Genomic DNA, 6,813 nt, shown 5'->3' on the forward strand with positions numbered 1-6,813 from the left:
GATTGGAGTAAATGATAATCTTTGATAGTTATCCTCTGATTCATGGAGAGTTATTACTAAATATGTTATGGAAAATTTTAACTGAATTCTGACACTACCTTTAGTCTCTGAGACAAATAACTTGCTCAAGTTAAAAATAAACACAAAATGTGTCTTGTCTCAGTACTGAATAATATAAAAGCACGAGATTCAGAACACTGAAAATAATCTAATCTTATCTCCAATTCAATGCAGAAGTCACTAAAAAATGGATGATTCATCTTCTACTTGTCAAGGGACTTAATAACTTAAAAAAATTACCCTTGTCATAATAATCCTATAAATTTATAATTCACAAATATATATTTCTTTATTAACAAGGCAACATATTTCTTCCTATAACTCTTTCCATTCCTCACAATTTTAAACTTTAAAACTCGTCTATCTGTCTCTCTCTCACACACATGCACAAACACACACACTGAATAACCCATTTTCCCGTGTATTTGAAGAACACCATAATGCCCTCCAACTTCTAACACTTAATATTTTCTTGCCTATATATTGGATTTATTCAAATATCTTATATAATAGATTTAATTAGTATTTTTAACCTAGCTGACATCTTCTGGACAAACTCTAATTCAATATTGTTTTGAAAACGTAAACTCAAAATCAAACACGATTGTCAGCATAAGATGTTCCCATTGAAAACACAATGAGAATATTGACTCCATTGTGGGCATATTCTCAATAATACTGTTAAGCCTCCTACCAGCTTTTTTGGTGGAAGACATGTACATTTGTTAGCTCTTAGGCAGTGGAAGTGCCCAGTGGTTTCCCTACACACCAGGCCAGAAGCCATTGCCTAGGGAAATGGATTTCCTTGGGAAATCCAAACCCCTTTCCTAAGGAAAGTACTCCAAAAGGCTGTAGCCCCAAAGATAAATCACAAATCAAACTCAGAGAACCAATAAAGAGCAATGAGAACATATCAGATGCAAGAGTGCATAAGTTTATTAGGTCAAGCAAAACTGAACTTCCATACATTTTGTAAGAATTTATGAAATTCTGAATCAGTTGTTTCAAAATTACAGACATTGGACTCTATATTTTGGTGATTTAATAATTTCACTATCTGAAAGAAGTAGTCCATAAGCCAGCGCTTGATACCAGAGAAAAGTTGGTGGTGAGAGGGCTTAACTAAGATTATTGAAAATCCCTATGATAGTAGCTCTAAGCAGAGGCTAAAACATTGTGCTTAAAAGGTCTGAAAACTCAACAAGTTGATCTACAGAAGGCTGATCTATAGCTTGGCCTATAACAAGAAAGCTGGCAGCTTCTAGAAGGCAAGTAGGCTGGGCTGGAGAATCTAGATCCATAGGCCAGGGAAGGGAAGCCACAGACTCCATAACCCAGAGGTCTGAAGACATTGGATCCACAGCCCAGTGAGGAGGAAATTCTCAATCCATAGCCCAAGAAACAGCCTCTGCTGGATCCAAAGCTCAGAGATGCAGCATAAGTTGACCGGCAGGGACTGCAGAGACTGGAGGTCCTTGGGCGGTAGCAGGATCTCTGGCAGCAGCTGGACACCACACAGGACATCTGGTGTCTGGCAGGCTCCCATCAGGTCTCCCCATAGCCACTGTAGAGAGAGGAGCCCGGCTAGCAGGTGCTGGGAGAGCGGACGTCAGTGCTGTAGACCAGGTTGCTGGGGTAGGACAAGCCACAAGAGATGCCTGGGTTCTGCAGGTAGCTCCTAAGGAAGCAGGAGAAGTTTCCAGAGCAGCAGCTGTAGGACATGGTGACAGGAGAGGTGAGTTCAGCTGAGTTACAGTGAGAAGATTCTCTGAGTAACAATGTCATGGTTTCGACTCCAAGTTATATGCACTCTTAGACCTGGATGTGTCATTGTCCAGATGCTCCCTCTTCTTGCTCACCATTTTATACAAGAATACCTGTCTAGGTTATTGCTTAAGTTCACCTTATCACAACTTCACGTACTTAATTTTACTTTAATCACTCTGATACACTTAAGAGAAGTTTCTCAGTTTCTTTCCCCAGGAATTCTTTTTTGTTTGACCTTCAAAGTTATACGTCATCACATTTACAAATATCCTCCACCTTATTATTCATGTGTACAATGTGCCCTTGTCCTACTAATGGAATTACATAAACTTTTTCTGCCTTTCCTTTAAATTATTAGCAACATCAGAGGTTACTATTCAGAATAGTTTGTCCTTTTTTCCACAAGCATATTAGAATGGATTTCTCCAAATACCTGTGTTCAATAGTCTTAACAATCCATCAGTTGAAACTTTTACTCTTTTTCTTTTTGAAATAATCCACGCAATTCCTGATATCCATGAATTTAGCTTAATTAAATTGTGGATTCATTGGCAAAGCACTCAGCCTGCCTTTTCTGTGATGTGTGTGACTTTCTCATGTCTTGATCTCATGATCAGAATTAAGGAGTACAGACATCGTCTTTGGTATTCATGCCAATGGCTTCTTTAAAGGGAATAGAAGCCTAAAAAGCTTCCCAGGAGGCTATTCATTTAGGAAACAATAACTACAACCCTTTGAGTGGGACTTTAATGAGAAGTCTTTGCTAGAATGAATTTCTCTGCATGTTTTCTGATGAGCCTTTCTTTCAGTAGGCATTATTCTCTGTTTATGCCCTAAATAAGCTCATAATTTTTTGTTTTGTTTTGTTTTTTAATGGAAGGACAGATTCTTAACTTCAATTATTAACTTATACCTAAAATAATACTTTGGTAATAGTGAACATTTTTTAAAGCAACTAACTTGAAGTATTAGAGCTATATGGGTCTTTAAAATCCTCTGGTCAATCAATACATAGAAAAATTATGTTTCAGAGAGGTTCAATAAATTTCTCCTAATTTCTCAGTAGGATAGAAGCAAAACTGAAGTTGGACCATGGTCTCCTTATGCAGTCAAGATTCAGACACTCAAATACAAGAAAGAAAATTCAGTTTTAATTTGTCTCCTAAAAGAATCTATTAAGCTTATTTATACTAAGATACAAAAGCCTAATAAAGGCTTGTTTACTTCTCTTTGGAATATTTGCATTGAACAGTGTTCAAGAGGAGAATTCCATACATCACTGATCTTTATATATTTAAAGTCTGTTTTCCTTTCACAGCCCAAAAAAGAGAAAAGAACCTGGATAATCTATACTTAGATTAATGGAAAAAAGAAGACAAAGAAGTTCTTCCTATCTGGTTGTACCCATTTGTCTTCTTTGGAATATGACGTTTTATTTGGCAAAACTAAGGGAAATGGCATTCACAATGGTCATTGAAGACAGAGCTCCTTAACTACCTGAAAATTAACTTGCTTTATTTCAAAGCACACTGCTTCAGAGCACTTAGCTACTTTGTTTTATGATTATCTCTCCCATGCAGAATCCAAAGTGTGGTATGCATAACATGAAGTGCCCTTGTGCAATACTTAAACCATCGCTCTGTTTCACTGAAGTAAAGTAAGCTATGCTTTATGAATAGACACCTATTAAATTTACTGAAGAAGTATGTGCCATCCCCAACACATGGGACTTCTTATGATGCCAGTCTTTAACTCCTTTAGAATGGGTGGTACTTCTCTCTTCCTATTAGAAGTTGATTCTGTTAAAAAAAAAAGACTTTCTCACATCTACAAGTTCTGGCTTTTCCTGGCCAGCTCCCTATGTCTGGAAATTAATATTAAAATAACTTGGGAACAAGTCAATTCCAATTAACACTCCCCCAGTCCATTCCTAATGAGGTGAACACTTTTCATTAGAGTGCATTTGTGCACTTTGTACAAATGCTAATGAATAACTCATCAATGCTAATAAATGTTTCCCTCTGAAGGGAAGAAAAAGCACAACAAAACTAGAGTCGCTGTAATAGTCCAGAAGTGGATCCTGGAACTAATAAAATATTCTGTGTGCTCTATATACACAGTCAACGTGTTATAAGGAAAAAAAAAAATCACTCTCTGGATATGTCAGAGGAAAAATGTGATTTGGGATAACTTTTTTTTTTTATTTTAGAAATTGAGGAATACCCACACTACTGCATTTGAGGACCCACTAAACACAACTAGTTTATGATCTGAATTCCTTGAGTAGTGGTTGTTTTTCCAGGTCACCTTATTCTTGCAGCTCAGTCTTCAAGGTGACAGTCTCTTTTTGCAATGTTTGTGGAGATATTTAAATACCTTTCATATTAGGCAAATATTTTAGGGAGTAATCAAAACAGTAGAAGTCCATATGCTCCAGGCTAGATATTTTTTCCTTCCTGTTCACTTTTCTTTACATCCTCAAAACTATCTTCTCTAGACCTACCAGGGTCTTCTACTGCCCCGTCCCCAAAGATGCTTCTTTATAACGACTGTTCTTTGGTAAGATTTTACTTTTCAAATTCTCTTACCCAGGGGGTGATCTGTCTGTTAAACATTGTTGCTAATCGTGGGCTGAAAGACTCATTTGTGGGTAAAGGACTTAAGGGAAACCACTCTACCCGTCTGCTCTGGCCTCTCTCCCAGGCACTGGTGCAAGTCAGCCTGGGCTGCTGTTCCCCAGAGGTCACCTGTCCATTGTTAGAGATTCATCTGGGCACTGACATTCCTTTGGTATCCCTGCAGCTTTTCCTTGCTTCAAACTCACCCATGTTATGCTTACAGAACCGCATCATCCATAATTTTTATTTTAAATGAAAAGGCTGGTGTAGCTGATTTCTAAAGGACTCTGCTTACAGACCTCTCTGATCTTCTTACACTTGCATTTACCCAATTCATTTCAAAAATGGAAAAAATAAAGAAAACTATATAGAGTAATAAAGCAAACTCTAGGGTGTTTTTGTGGAATGCCTAAATTCACAATTATTACCATTTCATCATATTTGCTTCATCTCTCTCTCTCTCCTTCCTCTCTCTCTCACTCTCAGTTAAAGAAATAAAACGTTACAGATATAATCCTTTTGTGGGCCAACCTCAGTCTCATTCTCCTTCCTATCTTTCTAAAGACATAATAGTAACGCATTCAGTTTTGAATGGCGTTCCAGGGAACTTTCTTGATGCATATTTATAGATTTATACAGTTTATTGTTTTGTTGTTATTGTTTTAAGTTATAAGAATGCAATCTGATTGCACATATATTTGTAATTTGCTTTTGACTTAAAAATTATTTAAAAAATAAATCTATGTTGATATTTATACATTTGTGCATTTTTTTAATCATTACTTTAGTAGCACTTTTAAGTGCCGGGTAATTTTCTAGCACTTTATTACAAATAGTAGCTCATTTAATCTTCCTAATTGTCCTACTCTGTTATTCTTCTTATTTCATGGATGATGAAGCTGTGACAATGACAGGTTGAGTTCATTGCCCAAGGTCATTCATGTAGTAAGTAGCAGAGATGGGAGTTGAACCCAAATACTAACACCATTGTCAGAGTTTGTGGAAATAACCACTTTATTATCATATAAAGCTTCTTCTCTATTACAACTTTATAGAATTCTACCAAACAAAAATACCACATTTCATTTATCTGTTTCCTTACTATTTCTGATTTCTTTTCTTATTTTTTTTAAAGATTGACACCTGAGCTAACAACTATTGCCAATCTTCTTTTCTTTTCTCCCCCAAACCCCCAATACATAGTTGTATATTCTGGTTGTGCTATGTGGGATGCCACCTCAGCATGGCCTGCTGAGTGGTGCCATGTTCATGCCCAAGATCTGAACTGGCAAAACCATGGGCTGCAGAAGTAGAGTGTGCAAACTTAACCACTCTGCCATGGGGCCGGCCCTATTTCTGATTTCTCACTATCACAAACTGTGTGACAAGGAACATTCTTGAGCATCTGTCCATATCTAGAGTTTCTCTCAGGTATACATTTAGAGGTAAAACTGCTAGGGATGTGCAATTTCAATTTTAGTGTAGTAATTCGAATCATGGCTTTTGGATTCAGACTGGCTGGATTTGAATCCTGACTACTGGTTGTAGAACCTGGACCCATTCGAGTTTATTCTTTTATAATTATCTTTTCGCTATGATTCTATAGAGTCATTTCTCCTTTTAATTTTATTTTTAGGGCTTCTTTGTGTATTCTTTATCTTAGGCCTTTGTCTCCCATATGTTTCAAATACACTTCTCCAGTTGGTTGACTATTTTTTTTTAAGTTAACTTTATCAAGGTACAATTCACACATAATGAAATTCATCTCTTTCAGGTGTACAGTTCAATGAGTTTTGACAAATGTACACAGTCATGTAACTACCAACACAATTGAAATACAGAACATTTCCTTTGCCACCCAAAGTTTCCTCGTGCCCTCTTGTGTCAGTCTCCTCCCACCTCATATCTGAATTTCTGTCCCTGTAGTCTTTTCTTTTCTGAAATGCACTGTAAATGGAACTTTACATTATATAGCTTTTTGTGCCTAGTTTCCTTCACAGAGCAAACTGCTTTCGAGACTCATCTATGTTGTATATTTCAGTAGTCCACTCCTTTTTATTGTTAAGTGGCATTTCACTGTATGGATGTTATCATTCACCAGGTAACAAACATTTAAATGATTTCTAGTTTCGATGATTATGGATAAGTCTGCTATAAACATTTACATGCAAATCTTTTTGTAGACATATGTTTTCATTTTTTCTTAGATAAATACTTGGGAGTGGGATGACTGGTTCATATGGTAACTGCATGTTTAGCATTATAAGCAGCTGCTCAACTGTTTTCCACAGTGGCTGTACCATTTTGTATCCCCAACAGCAGTGTATGAAAGTTTCAGTTGTTCTACATCCTCAACAGCACTGTGCGT

The 6,813-nt window shown here is 36.8% G+C and overlaps 1 pseudogene; it reads right to left on the minus strand.

Moving 5' to 3' along the window:
• Positions 1 to 977: 977 nt before the first annotated feature.
• Positions 978 to 2,571, minus strand: LOC124231417 (keratin-associated protein 13-2-like; annotated as a pseudogene).
• Between the last annotated feature and the right edge of the window lie 4,242 nt (positions 2,572 to 6,813).

The sequence above is a fragment of the Equus quagga genome, chromosome 21, assembly GCF_021613505.1.
Source record: "Equus quagga isolate Etosha38 chromosome 21, UCLA_HA_Equagga_1.0, whole genome shotgun sequence".
In the NCBI taxonomy this organism is placed as follows: domain Eukaryota; kingdom Metazoa; phylum Chordata; class Mammalia; order Perissodactyla; family Equidae; genus Equus; species Equus quagga.